Source organism: Symphalangus syndactylus, chromosome 7, assembly GCF_028878055.3.
Source record: "Symphalangus syndactylus isolate Jambi chromosome 7, NHGRI_mSymSyn1-v2.1_pri, whole genome shotgun sequence".
NCBI classification, from domain to species: domain Eukaryota; kingdom Metazoa; phylum Chordata; class Mammalia; order Primates; family Hylobatidae; genus Symphalangus; species Symphalangus syndactylus.
The window spans coordinates 36,659,383-36,676,045 of NC_072429.2; the positions used below are offsets into that span (position 1 = coordinate 36,659,383).

The following is a 16,663-nucleotide window of genomic DNA, read 5'->3' on the forward strand; positions in this document are numbered from 1 at the left end:
GCCCCAGCCGAGGCGGGTTTGCATTTCAAAGCGGGGGGAAGCCTCCGGGCCGCGAATCAAAGGGGGAAACCCGTCGGGGGCGGGGGGTTCAAAAGGAGACAAATTGCCGCCCCAAGCGGGAGGTGGACTGGCCAGGGCCTGGAGGGGGTGGGGGCGCGGAGGGCGCGTCTTGGGCGAGGGTCGAGGCCGCGCTGCGAGTGGGAATCGCTTGCCAGGGAGTGGCCTGGCGGCCTGAACACCTTGTCCTTCCGGTGGCCGCGTGGACGGCCCTGCAGCCCCATTTTACAGGTGGAGGAACAAGCTCCCAGGGGCCGGGGGGATTCTAGGCCAACTTCACACAGTAACCAGCTTGAGGTGAGGGGCAGCGCAGACTTCAAACAGGGCTCCGGTCTGTAGGATCGCAGGTCCTTAATCTTTTGGCGGGGAGGGGTCACGACCCCTCTAGTCATGGAAGCTGTGGATGTTTTTCCCTGGGGAAATGCACATATGCACATACATACACGAGTCTTCCTTACAGTTGGGGGACTGCCTGGGTTGGCCTTCTAGAGAAAGTTCTCAACAGGCAGTGTGTGTGTGGGTGTGTGTGTGTGTGAGAGAGAGTTAGGGGGGTCTTCTGGGGACATTACAGGAAACTTTTAGTAAATTATCTTGATGACCCTCTACCCTCTTTTTTTAATTGAGAAGTTTCAAGCATACACAAAAGTAGAATTGTATAATGAACTGCTGTGTACCCATCACCCTGCTTCAACAACTATTAAGGTTTTGTCACATTTATTTCACCTACTCCCCGCTTTTCTGAAGTATTTTAAAACAAATTCCAGACATCATGTCATTTTACCCCTACATACTTCAGCACGCATCTCTAAAACACATGGACATTTTCTTACATAATATGCCATTATCACATCTAGCAAAATTAACACAAATTCCTGGGTATTACCTAACACACAGTTCGTATTCAAAGTACTCCAATTGATTCAAAAATGTCTTTTTAGCAGTTGGTTTGTGTGAATCGGGATCCCAAAGCCCTGATCCATTTATTATAGCTGGAGCCCCCTTGGGATTTTAAATGCATCACATGTTCCTCCACCCCATGTTAAAGACTGGCAAACATTTCAAAGCTACCTAAGGGGGAGTGGGGGCTGGGAACACTTGAGGGGGTGTCAGTGAACTGGGAGTGGGGACAAGGCTGAGGGATTTGGGGAAGGATGCATGAAGGACAGGGCTCTGGGTCAGGAAGTCAGGTGGGGTCCCTCCCCACAAGGGCTTTGTGCCAGGAGATATGCAGAAGCACCCTGTGGGATTGGATGGGCCCACATTTCCAGGGTTCCTCTCAATGGGCAGGGATGTGTGGGGTCCCCAGAAGAAGGTCAGAATTAGGGTCTTATCTGTTCAACCTGTCTCTCTCCTGGGTCACCATATTAGCCGGGGGCTGGTCAGTATCATCTCAGGGCTGGGCAGATGTTTCGGGATCAGGACATAATTTGCAGGGCCCGGAGCAAAATAAAAAATATAAGGTCCCTTGTTCGAAAATGATTAAGGATTTCAGGATGGTGGCAGCAGAGCATTCACCTGAGCCCAGGGCCCTTCCACACACTGGGCTCTGTGTGACTGCAATGGTAACCCGCCCGGGAAGCTGGCCCTGGTGAGACTCTTGCTCTTCTGGAGCTCTGATATGTGATAGAGCCAGAGACTCAGCCAGCACAGGGCCCCCTCCGCTTCCTGCTCAGAGGAACCCTTTCCATTGCACAGGTAGAAGCACTGAGGCTCAGAAAGGAAAGGAGTAGTGCCCAGTGTTTGCAGCAAAATGAAGGCTGCTTGTAAGAGAGGGGAAGGGAGATCCTGGCTGTTGCTGACCGGGCGGAGCCCTTGGCTACCTTGCAGGAGCACATGGCTGTCCACATGTGTGTGGATCAGCACATGACACAGATGAGCACATGGCTGCCTCAGCAGGGAAGATCCCACTTTCCCAGGTCAGGAAGTGGATGCGGTGCTGAAATGTTTCTCAGAAGTCATCTGGAGCTCTGGGCTCTGCTTAAGACTCAAGTTTTCAAGAGATTGGTGGGAAATTGGCAAGTACACAGAGGAGGGAGAAGGGGCCCAAGAGGACTGAATTCCACTTTCTGAGCTGAGAGAGCTGGAACTGCTTGGACTGAAGGAAGAGAAGACCTGGAGTGGGGTCTGAGTCGGGGGAGGAAGACAGGGCAGACTTGGGACCTCAGGGAGGAAACTGCAGGCTACAGATGTGGATTTCAGCCCACCCATACGTAAGAAAGTGCTCTGTAAGGGGCCATCTGTCAGGAAATGGGCTGTCATGAGAGAGAGTGAGCTCATCGTCACAGGAGGTATGTAAGCGAGTGCCGGAGGTCAGTCTCACGTTAGGGATGCTGGGGAAAGGATGCCTATCCTGGGGGAAGGGTGCTCTCTAGGTGCCCTCTAATTTCAAGAGTATGCTCTGTCAGGCCTAAATGGTAGGCTTAAAGGTTGGAAATAGGCATACAAATTCATTTCTTTATGCATTTATTCATTTGAAAAATATATATTAACACACCTCCTTTGTGCTGACACTATGTTAGGTACTGAGTGAGGCCCTGCCCTTGCAGTACTTACAGTTGGGGTCTGGCGCGGGTAGACAGGTATGAATCAAATAATCACAAATAAAGGTAAAGTTACATCTTGGCAAGGGCCAGGAATAGGGAGATTTGACCCAGAGGGAGGAGTTAGGGAAGACTTGCAGGAGGAAGTCACACGTGAGTCAAGGCCCTGGGGAGTGGGGAAGGGTGGCAGGGGTCAAGGGTCAGTATGAACAGAGGCCCTGAGGCCCGAGGGGACACTTGTTCCCCTAGCACTGAAAGGCCAGTCTGGAGTGGTAGGGGCAAGAGAGGAGTCCAGCAAGGGGCAGAGCAGGCCCTGGTGGGACAAGCCTGATGAGGGTGTGGAAGGGTATTATCTAGGGGTTAGAGTGGCGGAGGGCAGTGGCGGGAAGACAGCTGTGGCTGGTGTGTGGCGAATGAGCCAGAGGAGAGGCGGGGCGCCAGAGAGCAGCAGGAAGCTGGGAAGGGGTCCAGGAGTGGTAGAGGTGGTGGCCAGGACTAGGTGGTGGCTGAGAGATGGGGGCCAAAGCGGCAGTCCTTTCCCAGCAGAGCAAAGACTGTTTTCCTGATCAGGCAGAGGGCAGAGCCAGGGACCCGCACGACCTGGGGAACCCCTCCAGCTGCTCTGTGGTCCCATTAGTAGTGTGCCCTCCCAGGGTGGATGTCCCTCCCACTCCACGGACACATCCTGGGCTGGGCCCCCACCCTTCCTGTGGATTCCCCTGTACTAGGCTTTCTGACTCCTAGCTCAGTTCTCTCTGAGATTTCAGGGTTTGGCCCCTGACATTTTGCTGGAGTAATAATAACAACAACAATAGCACTGCTATGTATTAAGCATTTACTAAGTGCCAGGCATCATGCCAAGCCCTTTGCATGTGTTATCTCAGTTCCTCCTCACAGCAGCACAACGAGGTGGGGTTGATTGTTAGCCCCATTTTGCAGGGGAGGAAGCTAGAGCTCAGAGAAGCAAAGTCATCTGCCTGAAGTCACACAGAAGTCAATATCCTAGCTGGAAGTTTTTCTTTTTTTTTTCTTTCTTTTTTTTTTTTTTTTTTTTTTTTTTGAGACAGAGTTTTGCTATTGTTGCCCAGGCTGGAGTGCAGTGGAACAATCTCGGCTCACTGCAGCCTCCGCTTCCCGGGTTCAAGCGATTGTCCTGCCTCAGCCTCCTGAGTAGCTGGGATTACAGGTGCCTGCCACCACGCCCGTCTAATTTTGTATTTTTAGTAGAGATGGGGTTTCTCCATGTTGGTCAGGCTGGTCTCGAACTCCCGACCTCAGGTGATCCACCCGCCTTGGCCTCCCAAAGTGCTGGGATTACAGGCGTGAGCCACTGCACCCGGCCAAAGTTTTTCTTTCTTCTACAGCTGGCCCCCGCTGCCAGGATAGCGAGCTGTGTGTGCCTCCCTGCCCCCTAGTTTGTTAGTTGGGATTTTGCTTAAACAAATAGGTGGTTCCTCTTCCTCCTCTGACTTCTTCATGCAAAAAAGCCTCTGCTCTCCCTTCGCCCTCAACCCTAGGTGGGACCCCCTGTAGAAGTCCTGAGCCAGCCCTGATGTGGCATCCCCAGTTTCCCCCCAACCAGGACACTGTAACCTTGTTTAAATGACCCAGGCTGGGAGTCTGAAATTGCAGGTCTTCCCACCTTGGCTTCTGACTCGCTTTGTGACCCTGAGCCCCTGGGCCTCAGTCTCCCCCTGTGCTCACTGGGACTGGGATAGCAGTCCAGTGTGGCTCTGTGCATGGAGATGGCCCTGTCTACCCTGTCCTGTGGGCAGCCTCTTCCTCTCTGATATCGCCTGCCCCTGGGAGTGGCTGTTTATTGGACCCCTCCTTCCTCTGGCTCCGGGGTAGGCCCCTCTTCCCCCTGGAAGCCCTCCCTCCAGGCTGCTCTCACACACCCAGCCAGGGCCTCCTGGGGTGGGGCACAGAGCTGATGGCCTCATAAAGATCTTAGTGATAACTTGGTTTTTCAATCAGGTTTATGGCCCTAGAAGAGAAAAGTTTCTGGGCTCAGCTTTCTGTTGCAAATAGTTTGCCTAAGAAAAGCTGGTGGGCACCAGGGCCAGTGTTAGGCCCACTGCACCGCACTGCCAGCCTCTTGAAGCTCTCTCTGGACTGTAGTCCAAGGGCTTTGGACTGGGGGCCCATCCCAGCCAAGCCTTAGTCTCGCTCTGTGAACTTGGACACGTTAACTCCCCTCTCTGAGTCCCTGCTTCTACCTCATAATCGGGGATCTTAATTCCTGCCCTGCCCACCTCCAGGTAGGGACAGATGTGGGGGACTCCCGTGAGGCATCTTTGCCTTCCAGAAGCCTCTCTCCTCCCAACACCTTTCTTCTCCTACCCCTCCAGGGGCTGGGGGTGCCACCTGCTGGCACTCCTGGGTACTGCTGGAGGACTCGCTGTACTGTTGCCTTGTCTCAGTAACGCCCGGATGCCACTGATTATCCTAGGGAGACAGAGGTGTAGGGAAGGGTGGCAGTCCCCAGGACACAGACACTTAGGTAGTAGAGGGGATGCTAGAACCAGAGGCCCAGGGCATAGATGTCCTTATCAGAGAAGCACTGTGTCTTACCCACCGTGCAGAGGAGGATACAGAGGCCAGGGAAGGAAAAAGGCCATACTGTGAGTCAAGTGGCCAGGCATAGGCTGGGACACAGAAACCCAAACTCCCTGTTGAGATGCATTCCTGCAGCCTCTCTGGTAGATAAAGAGTTGGGGGCAGCACGGAGCAGGGGTGTGTGTGTGTGCAGCGTTCAGTCCATGATCGGCCACTGCAGCCTCCACACTCGTCCCATGCCTCCCTCCTGCCCCCTTTAGTCCATCCTCCACAGTGCACTTGGGTGACCTGGTCTCATCAGTCACCTGTTTAAAATCCTGCAGTGGCCCCAACTGACCCTCAGGATAAAAGTCAGACTCCCTCGGGCCCACGAAGCCCTGATGCCTGGCCACTGACCACCTCTCCAATCTTCCATCCCACTGCCCGCTCTCTGCCTCAACCATTCTTTTCTCTTTGTTCGAACCCATCAAGATCTCTCTGGCCTCCAAGCTTTTGCAGATGCTGTTCCCCCTGCCTCGAACACTGTTCCTGCTCCTGAATGTGTGTGGCCTCACAGGCCTGTTTCCTCCCCACAGAAGCCCTATTGTACCTGAACAAGAACTCCCATCCCCCCAGCTCATTATTCTCTCTGTCTCTTTCATCACACTCATCACAATTTGATATTATTAATTTGTGGTTTCCTCGGTGTTTGCTTGTGAACTCTGTGAGGACAGGAGGACAGGGCACATAGTAGGTCCTCAGTTAACTTCTATCGCATGGATGGATGGTTGGAGGAACAGTTATCTTAGTGATAACTGGGTGTTAGACGGAGAGGCCCCACCCTAGGTCTGCTGTGCCCCCTCAAAAAAGTTCTGGTGCTCTCCAGACCTTAGGAGCCAGTGTATTCAGTAAGGGTGAGGGCCCTGCTCTTCTGGGGATCTGTGAGCCATCTGCGTGTAACAGACGGACACACTCAAGTTGCCCACGGTCCTGGGGCACTGAGAGGGAGGCCAGCAAGGGGGCGAGGAGAGGCTGAATGGGCAGTGTCTTGAAGCCTTTATCTCCTGGGATCCTGGCAGACCTCGGTGGCTACAGTCTGGCTCAGTAAGACAGTCCTAAGAATCTAGGGAGGGAATGTGGCCCAAGGCCCCCACTGGTCCTTTGCCCACTCAGAAAGCCACTACACTGAGTGTCCACGAGGTAGGGGGACAGTTCCCACTCTGTGTCCCTCTGGCTCCCCAGCCACAGGCACAAGGATCTACGTGCTCTGCTCAGGGCATGCATGGGTGGAAGGACACTGAGCTGGGGATCAGGAGTCCTGTATTCTAGCTTCCCTCAGCCCCACCATGAACCTCAGAGGAGTCCCCTCCACTCTCTGGGCCTCAGTTTCCATGCCAGCAGAAGGGACACATCTTAGGGCCCTGACGTCTAAGATGACTGTGTCAGCGCCTAGGATATGTGTGCTGCTTCCTCATCACCCCCCACCCCCACCCCACAACCCTGCCTGGGGAGCCTGGGAGTCGGGGCAGAGCCGGGAGCGTGGGAGAGCCAGATGTGGTGGCCGCTGGCCTGCCTGAGTGAGGGCTGAGCAGCCTCCTGGGAATTCTCCCACTCAGGCTCCCTTTCCGGTTCCCTCCCCCTGCCCCACTGAGAGCAGCAACTTCCGGCTCTGACAAGTGTGGGTGGGGGAGGGGGGGTCTTAGCATGGGGGTCTGTTCAGCCTGGTTCCCTCCTCTGGGGAAGAGCATGGGCCTATGAGTCTAGACAGAAAGCCTCGGTTCCAGTCCCAGTCTGTGGCTGACACATCACAAGGCCTTGCACAAGTTCCTTTCCATCACTGGCCTCAGTCATACCGGCTGTGAAATGAGCATGTTGGTGAGCTTCCCTCCAGCCCTGATGGTGCACTTCTATGACAGCAGCTCTTGGTAACACCTGAGGATCAGTCACCTTTTTTTTTTTTTTTTTTGAGACGGAGTTTCGCTTTTGTTGCCCAGACTGGAGTGCAATGGCGCCATCTCAGCTCACCACAACGTCTGTCTCCCGGGTTCAAGCAATTCTCTGGCCTCAGCCTCCCAAGTAGCTGGGATTACAGGCATGCACCAACACACCCAGCTAATTTTGTATTTTTAGTGGAGACGGGGTTTCTCCATGTTGGCCAGGCTGGTCTCAAACTCCTGACCTCAGGTGATCCACCCACCTTGGCCTCCCAAAGTGCTGGGATTACAGGCGTGAGCCACCGTGCCCAGCTGGATCAGTTACCTTTTGTGGCACTTCCTTGTTTTGCTCGAGGGCTTGACAGAATGCCTGTGGGCATGGCTTATTCAGGTCTCTCCACAACCCTGTGAGGTAGGCACATGTGTCCCCATTTCACAGTTGAAGGTACTGAGGCTCAGAGAGCTCAGGTCATATCATCGCCCAGCATCACATGGCTGGGAAGTGGTGGAGCTGGGTTGGAGCTGCCAACATCAGAGTCCAGACATTTAACTCTTGAGTGTGCCACCGTGCTGTGGGGGAAGGCGGTGTGGAACCCTAAGGCCCAGAGCCCCCCCTCCCACTGTACCCCATCCCAGTCCACCTCAGGCAGGGCTCCCCACCTTCCGTGCTCTGCCCACCTACTCTCAGCCCAGGCTTCCCCAAGACAGCATTGTCCAAGGCTGGACTGGGTTCCCAGTGTCTGGGTTCCCAGTGTCTGGGTAGGTGTGAGGATGTTCATAGCTTGTCCTGTCCACAGTGGGGCTGGGGGCCACGCTGACCACCCCAGGGTGATGGTGCTGCACTGCACATGTGCCCTGTCCATTGCCACTGAAGGCGGAGTGCGCAAGGGGAATCCAAGACCCAGAAAAGGGAGGGCTCCGCCCAGGAAGACACAGTGATGGAATGCCGCTCGAATGAGGAAACTCACTATTTCAGTAATAGTGTACACTTAGTACACTTTGAGGCAATGTACTAAGTCTTTTGTACAAACCAAAGAGTCTTATGAATCAGTCTTTGACTTATCTCCATTTTCCGGAGGAGGAAACCAAGGCCCAGGAGTTTAAGTGACTTGCCTAAGCTCATGTAGCTTGAAACTGGAGCAGCTGGGATTCGAACCCAGCTCTATCTCTAGCTCTCCAACCTCCTCTGTCAATCATGACACTTTTGCCCCTTGGCGAGTGCCCTGGAGTGCTCCCTGTAGCTCTGCGCCTCCCACCCATATCTCAGTTGAGAGGAGGAGTGACAGTCCTGGTGCCCACCAAGGGTTAATGGTGGTAGGGGCTAAGTAATTCCAGATGGGCCTCAGGACGGCTGGGCTGGCCGGAAACCGGAGGCCGCCAGCTTCCCAGGGGAGCCACCGCCAACTGCCCCTCCCCTCTGTGCTGCATCTCTGGACCCCAGCTGTACCCATGCCCTAGGGCCCACCAGCCTCCTCTCCCTTGCTAGAGTCCAGCTCTAAGGGAAATTGCAGACAGACCATCCCAAGGGCCTTGTAGCACAATGAGTCCACACCTGTTATGTACAGATAGGGAAACCGAGGCTCAGGCAGGGCAAGGGACCTATTCAAGGTCTCCTGATAAGTCTGTGGCTGGGTCTTCTGACTCCCAGACTAGCTTCTTTGGGGACTAGGGGGTTGGTGTGTCTCCTGGCTTCCCCCAAGCTGGCCTGGCTGCAGAGGGTCAGCCAAGGATTCAGAGGTGAATGTCCCAGGCAGATGCTAGGAGGGGAGTTGTAAATTTCTGACGGAGTCTTTGGGCACAAGAAATCCTTGTGCAAGCCTGACCTTGTGGCCTGTGGGATCTTTTCACATTCCCCTATTTCCCTGCTGCCACAAAGACCTGGCCAGGCCCCCTCTCTCGGGGTACTCTTATGGTCCCCAACCCGTGGCAGGGAGCCAGTCTGAGAACACTTCTCCTTCCGTGTGGTCCAGCTCAGATGCTCTGCTGGGCAATCCCGATTGGGACTAGACCAAGAAATGATTGCAAGATACTTGACTGTGGTGGGCATGGAATCCCAGCTCAGGCAAATCTTCTGCTCTGTGAACAGGGGCCTGGGGGAAGCTGAGGAGGAAAGACTTAGTGGCGCAGAGGGAACAATGGAAGGAGGGCAGAGCCAGCCTCTACCTGTGTCACCTGGGACACCTTTCTTCACCCTCTGGAATTCAGTTGCCCCGTGTGTGCAGTAGTGGGAGCAGGGGTGGTAAGCCCACTCTATATGCCCTTCTAAAATAATGCCCTTTGCCATCTGAGGGCTAGGAGTCTGTAACTGGAGATGTCTTCTGATCTGAGAAGCTGAGGGTGGAAGAAGAGACCCAACCGGGGGAACTGGAGGAGTCTTGGCAGACCCTGTTGGGAAAGGAGAGCCAGAGAATGGAAATGGAACAAAACAGATACTTGAAAGTATCTTGTTGAGGCCGGGCGCGGTGGCTCAAGCCTGTAATCCCAGCACTTTGGGAGGCCGAGGTGGGTGGATCATGAAGTCAGGGGTTTGAGACTGGCCTGGCCAACATGGTGAAACCCCCTCTCTACAAAAAATACAAAAATAGCCGGGTGTGGTGGTGTGCACCTGTAATCCCAGCTACTCGGGAGTCTGAGGCAGGAGAATCACTTGAACCTGGGAGGCAGAGTTTGCAGTGAGCCTAGACTGCGCCATTGCACTCCAACCTGGGAGACAGAGCAAGACTCTGTCTCAAAAAAAGTAAAAAAAAGAAAGTATCTTGTTGAGTGACTGAATGAAAGAGCCACAGGGGGAACCTAGGAAGAAAGCAGGGCAGGGGGTTCATCTACACTGGAATAAGGGGCTCGGGTGGGGGTCAGATGACTTGTGTCTCTTCCATCATGTGTCTCATGAGACCTAGTTCTGCCCCAGCTCTGCCATTGCTGTGTAAGCTTGGGAAGCTTATTTTGCTCCTCTGGGCCTCAGTGTCCCCATCTATAAAATGGGGCAAATAATCCTCTCCTTGCACCAGGGGATTTGAGACATGAAAAGGAATGTATCTGTCAATATCCAGAGATATCCGACCTGTGCTGGATGACCTTGACCAAATCACGTTCCCTCTCTGTGCCAATTCACCCCTGGGCCTTGGTTTGTCCTTCTGAAAAATGGCTGATCATCTTGGAGGATCTTTCCATCTCTTCCACGTCACTTCTTCTCAGCAGTGCTCTCTGATTCTCTCAGGCTTCCGTTAGGGGTCCTTCTAAATGCACTCTCAGCCTCCTGTCTGCCCACCAGGCACCTGCTTGCCCAATGAATATCTCGCTCGCTAGCCTGGGTGCTTCTGAGGTCAGGACCATGTCTTGCTACCGTCCCCCGCACTCAGTACAGTGTTAGAATGTAGTAAGTGCTCAGTATGCTTGTTCAATGAATGAAGGTTGACTGAATCAACCACAGAGATGATCAGAGTCTCCTTTACAGATGGGGAAACTGAGGCACTGGGAAATGATCTCTGTGGGTGCCATGACAAGGGGAGGCCGCCACCCGAGATGGGCATCGGGAAAGTGGGGCCCAGGCCACTCTTTGACAAAAGTGACTCAGCGGCTGGCTGCTGGCGTGGGCTGTGGAATTTCTAAGCATCCCCTCACATCCTGAGAGAACGGGCGACGGGAGGGAGTAGGCAGAGGGAAAAGAAGAAAAACAAGAAACTTGGGGGAAAAGAAAGAGAGAGGGGAAAAAAAACTGAAATTGAAAACAGACGCACGCGTCCACCCTCCCTGCCCCACCACCCCCCCTTCTCCCAGCTGGGCCAATCAGAAGCCACCCTGCAGCCTTTCCCCCAAAGTGGCGGGGGAAGGGGGGGCCATGGAAGCCCACAGTGGTGTGAGCTCCTGAGGCTGCCAGCAGCCAGCAGTGACTGCCCGCCCTATCTGGGACCCAGGATCGCTCTGTGAGCAACTTGGAGCCAGAGAGGAGATCAACAAGGAGGAGGAGAGAGCCAGCCCCTCAGCCCAGCTGCCCAGCAGCAGCCTGCGCTCGCCCTGCCCAACTCAGACAGCCAGACCCAGGGCGGCCCCTCTGACGGCTCTGCTCCTCCCGAAGGATGCTTGGGGAGTGAGGCGAAGCTGGGCCGCTCCTCTCCCCTGCAGCAGCCCTCTTCCTCCATCCCTCTGTTCTCCTGAGCCTTCAGGAGCCTGCACTGGTCCTGCCTGTCCTTCTACCCAGGTGTTACCCACTCTGGGACTGGCAGTCTTTCTGATAACGGGGAGAGGGCAGTAAGGAGGACTTCCTGGAAGGGGTGACTGTCCAGAGCCTGGAACTGTGCCCACACCAGAAGCCATCGGCAACAAGGTAAGTGCTGGAAAAAGTGGGAACCCCAGCCCCATGCCCTGTCCCTTTGCCCTAACCTGCATCTCTTTGAGTGGGAGGGGGGAAAAAAAGGAAGATATTTTTAACAAAACCAGATGAGAGGAAGCTGGAAGACTGTGGGTGATGTCAGGGCTGGAGGAGCCAGTTTTCTCCTTTTCCCTGCTCTGGGGTGAGTGGCCTCCGCCTCATCATCCCTGCTGCCCCTGCTTTCATTAAACAACCCTCAGGGGTTTCTGGGTGCTGACTGGGGGCCTCCAAAGCACAGCACAGTTAATGGGGAGTGGAGAGAGCTGGGAAGAGCGGGAGAGGGGAATTGGGAGAAGGTAGGCAGGGTACACAGAAAGCAGGGGACTGGGGACCTCAGGACCATAGCCAGTGTTCCTTGGCCCAAGCCTTGTTTCTAAGAATCGGTCTGGCTTTAGGCCAGTCAGCCGCCAGGCAACCTTTGGGGATTTAAATGGATTTGCAAATTTTCTAGATTCCTAAGATATCCTCCTAAACCCCCAGCAGCTAGAAAAGTTTGAGGGCTAGGAAAGTTCGAGGGTGATGGGCGGCCATGGCAACCCCCTAGCGGTCATGCTGCTGGGGCTGGGGGCTGGGACCTGGCTGTCAGATCTGGGGGCTCCTCTGTGAAGAAGGGGTCAGCCACTGGGCCATTTCCCTTGGTCCCAGGCAGCTGCTCAGGCCTCCTCGTTGTCTCCCTCCTTCTGGACTCTACCCCTTCTCCATGCCATTCTAAAGCATAAATCCAATCACACCACCTCCCTGCCCAGGATCCGCCTATGGCTCCCCAGTGCCTGGAGAAAGTCCCAGCTCCTAACAGAGGCTGCCACTGCTTGACACTTACTGCACGCCGTGACTGTGCTGAGTGCTTTATGAGACTGATCTCATGTAATGCTCACCAGCAACCCCAGAGGCAGCGACTGTTTTTACCTCCGTTTTATACATGAGGAACTTGAGGCTCACACAGCCACATAACTGTAGCCACACAGCTAGTAAGTGGCACAGCCTGGAGAGGTTGGAATCTCCCCGTGCCCCATTACTCCAAACTTGGGCCTTTTGTTCCCACCAGTCAGATCCCAGAATTCCCAGAAGGAATGAGCACCATCCTGCTTGTGGGCATTTGCCCTCCCTCTTCCCCCTTCCTGGAATGCCCTTCCTCATCACTTTTCTTTCAGGGATATTCCGTACTCCACCTCTTCCAGGCAGCCTTCCCAGGTTCTTCCTGTCTTCCAAGTGCTAGCCCTGTGCTTTGTGCTGAAGCCATGTTACTTGGCCCTCCCCTGTTGGTGATCTGTTTATGTTCTGTTTGTTCATCAGAGATTGTTCAGGCCCCAGCAGTCAGACCTGAGGCTGCACTTTCTCCTGGGGAAAGGTTTAAGGTTTCCCCATCCTGTGCTCTGCCCCCGGTGCCCAGCCCTGGATAGGCAGTGCGGCTGAGAAAATGTCCTGGTGAAAGGGAGGAGGAGCTCACTGAAGACCTTCTGCTCCCAAGTGTGAGACTAGAACCCAGGCCTCCAGCCTTCTCACAGGTGCCCTTCCAGGACATCGTGTGGCTCCTCCAGACGGCATTTCTCCATTGCAAGCAGGGAGGAGTATCTCTGCTTCCCTCTGTGACCTCTGATTGCACAGAGGCCTCTAGTGACAAGTTCTGAAGTCATGCAGTCCTCCCCTGTCTCCAAGCAGGAGACGCTGAATCCACAGCCTTCAGGGACATACAGTCCCTGAACACCTACCTCATGCAAGCATAGAGCCTGGTACTTCACACACCTTGGAGTCCTCATGGCAAGTTTTTGAAATCAATGTTATTACCTACTTTTTGTAGATGAGGAAGCTGAGGTCTGGAGAGGCTAAGTGACTTTCCCAGGGCCATACGGTGAGTTGAGGTGGTGTTTAGGCTGAAGTCTGCCTGACTCTAAAGGCTTACCTCGTGCTCCCCAGGAAGCTCCTAGTCAGAGGGAAGAATCTCCATCCTCCTGCAGAGCCTGCTCCTGGCTTCAGCACCTTCCCCAGCAGAAAGTGCAGCCTCAGGTCTGACTGCTCCAAGGTCTGCCCGGGCCCTGGCTTGGTCTTGAGAGAGGAAAGAGACCATCTGGTCAGCACCCTCCTCCCAGACAGCAGTTATCAGCAGCCCCCCTCCTCTGTGGGAAGAAGAGCTGGGACTTATGATTGCCCACAGATGTGGGGCAGGCAGTGGAAAGCACCGTGGATCCAGAGTCCGGAGACCCAGTGCTTGCCCTGGCTCGATTTAAATCCACCGTGTGGCCAACCTCAGACCCCCCACATCCCATCTCTGGGCTCCTTCTGCAGCTGGGAGGCAGTGAGCGCTATGGGTAACCAGCACCAGGCTTGGGCATCAGATGACTATGCATTGACCCTGAGTCAGTTTCTGGCTGACTGTGTGACCCCGGGGCAGCACCTTGCCTCTCTGGGCCTCAATCTCCTTCTCTGTGAGCAGCAGGACCGTGTGTGGGCTCCATGAGACAACAGCATTGGCAAGGTGCTTACCACAGTTCCTGCACTTCACAGCTGGACCTCTGGCCACTGGCTGAGAGAACCGCTGCTCTCCCGGCCTCCTGCATTGGAACACTTGGCTATGAAATTAATCTGCAACCTGCAAAAGGCTCTGCCCATGGAAGGGACCTGGACACCATGTATGTTCCAAAGATCCGTGTCCATCCTCCAGGCACTGGCCACAGTCTGACTCTGAGACCAGCTGCCTTCTAGGCTAAAGGAGGGTGCTCTGGGCATTGGCTCAGAACAGGCTGCTGCTGAATGCAGTGGGAAGGGAGAAAGGGATGAAAAGGTCTTCTGAAATGCCCACCCATTTCTTGCATTTGATTCAGAACCCAGTGGGCAGTGGGTTCTTAGAATGGGAATCTTTTTTCGGTGCCCCCTGTCTTCTGACCCAGAGCGTTAGGAGGGAAGGGAAGGGGTGTTGAGCCCCTTCCCAGGGTCAGGGCTTGTAGCACCTCAGCTGGGAAGCAGTGTGAGCATGATGATATAACAGGAACCAACTCGTTCTTAGCACTTTCTGTGTCTACTTCAATTGTGCTTTACATCTGTTACCTCAAAGTTGCTGCTGTATTCCTCAGCGCTTGGAACATGCTGGGCATTCAGGACATTCTTAATAAATATTTACTGGATTAATTTAACCATCGAGGCTGGGCACGGTGGCTCACACTTGTAATCCCAGCACTTTGGGAGGCCAAGGCAGGTGGATCACTCTCAGGAGTTTGAGACCAGCCTGACCAACATGGTGAAACCCTGTCTCTACTAAAAATACAAAAATTAGCCAGACGTGGTGGCGCCCACCTGTATCCCAGCTACTCAGGAGGCTGAGGCATTAGAATTGCTTGAGCCCAGGAGGCGGAGATTGCAGTGAGCCTGAGCGACAGGGCAAGACTCTGTCCCCAAAAAAATAAATAAATAAAAAATAAATAAAACCATCACAGCAACCTCAAAATTAGATATATAAACTCTCCCCACTTTTTTTTTTTTGAGATGGAGTCTCACTCTGTTGCCCAGGCTGGAGTGCAATGGTATGATCTTGGCTCACTGCAACCTCCACTTCCCAAGCTCAAGTGATTCTCCTGCCTCAGCCTCCCAAGTAGCTGGGATTACAGGCACGTGCGCCACCATGCCCAGCTAATTTTTATATTTTTAGTAGAGATGGGGTTTCAATGTGTTGGCCAGGCTGGTCTCGAACTACCTGACCTCAAGTGATCCGCCTGCCTCAGACTCCCAAAGTGCTGGGATTACAGGTATGAGCCACCGCACCCGGCTAAACTCTCCCCATTTTACAGGTGAGAAAGTGCGCAGAGTCAGTTGCCTAAAGTCCCACAGCTCGGAAGTTGCGGAGCTGGGTTTTGTACCTGGGTGTTTCTGACTCCAGATCCCCTTGATGAGAGGCTGGATGGGGCCTGGGATGCCCCTGGGGATCCAGTGTAAACCCTGAGAATGTGCCTCAGCTGTGGGGGCCCTCAGCATTCCAGAGGTAGTCATCAGACCCTAGAACCCTATGGGACTGTGCACAAGTCGTTTCCTCCTGGGGCCTCAGTTTTCCCATCAGTCAAACAAGGAGGTTGACCCAGATGATGGTAAAGCTTTCTTCCAGCCCTAAAACAATTTCAGGATTCCAAGCCATGCCAGCCCAGATTGGCAGCTGCACAAGCCTTGCTGTGTACTCAGGGATCATGCATATTTAACTTCACAATGAAAGGGTTTTTTTCTTACCCTTTCTCTACGCATTACAGAAAGAGGTCAGGATCGATGACCACTAATGGAAAACTTTAACCTGCAATAACAAGGAGGAACTTTCTGACAATTAGTGTGGCCCCTTAACGTACTCAGTTTCTTGAGGAGCTCAGAGGGCTCCCACAGTTCCCACATGCCCATTTTCCTGGGATACTAAGCAGGGAGGGTCGGGGAGGTAGGCCCACTAGGGGCTGTGTGTGGATGCTGTAACCCTTTAGGTCTCTTCCAGTGCTGAGTTTTCGAACCTCATATGCTCTAATTTCAAGAGGAAGCAGGCTTTGGCCCAGATGAGTGATGGGATCTGGAGGTGAGGGGAGGAATGGACACAGGGACCTACCTCCGGTGGAGTGGGTGTGAAATTCGCATACTTGTTGCTTCCAGTGTGGAAGTCCACCTCACATCCCTCCTGAGCCATCAGGCCCAGATCCTCAGGATAAAGTCTTCCTGAACCTCCAAGCCTTGGCTCCAGAGCCCACCCTGCCCCCGCCCCCTATATCCACCAGATGCTTCCTGGGGTAGCCCACCCCCAGCCTGGTGCAGGAGGCTGAAAATCAAAGTGTATTTCTTTAACCACATTAAAATCCCCTCCTCTCCTCAGTTCAGATCAGGGCTATTTGATGTCTCAGGTGCCCAAAACCTTTTATCCGCCAGAGGTACCAGCTTCTCCGCCCTGTGATGGAGAGGGCTGTCCCTTGGGAGGGTCAGGGGGTCTGAAAGTTCCTGTATGTCAGGGATGAAAAGGACTTTTGGGGGTCACCTGATTCAACTGCTTTATTGTATGGATGGGAACTAAGGTCCAGAGTGGGGAAGGGTTGCACCTAAGGTCTATACAGATCATTGGTGATGACACTGAGCCTGGGACCTGGGCTCGCCTTTGTTCCACCACAGGTGCTGGGTCTTTAGCATCTCTCTGAAGGCCTGGAGAGACCCAGCTCCACCTCTGTGGTTCAGGGCTCAGCCTCCAGGTCTGTCTGGGCTATGGGCTGAAAAGGAGC

At 54.1% G+C, this 16,663-nt stretch overlaps 1 protein-coding gene across 1 annotated transcript in view; it reads left to right on the forward strand.

Moving 5' to 3' along the window:
• Positions 1-10,883: 10,883 nt before the first annotated feature.
• The window catches only part of PDGFRB (platelet derived growth factor receptor beta), a 41,848-nt gene continuing 36,068 nt past the window's right edge, over positions 10,884-16,663 (forward strand). Inside the window, exon 1 of the mRNA XM_055285653.2 lies at positions 10,884-11,393. The gene's annotated coding sequence lies outside the window, so the exon portion shown is untranslated. The remainder of the gene's footprint in view (positions 11,394-16,663) is intronic.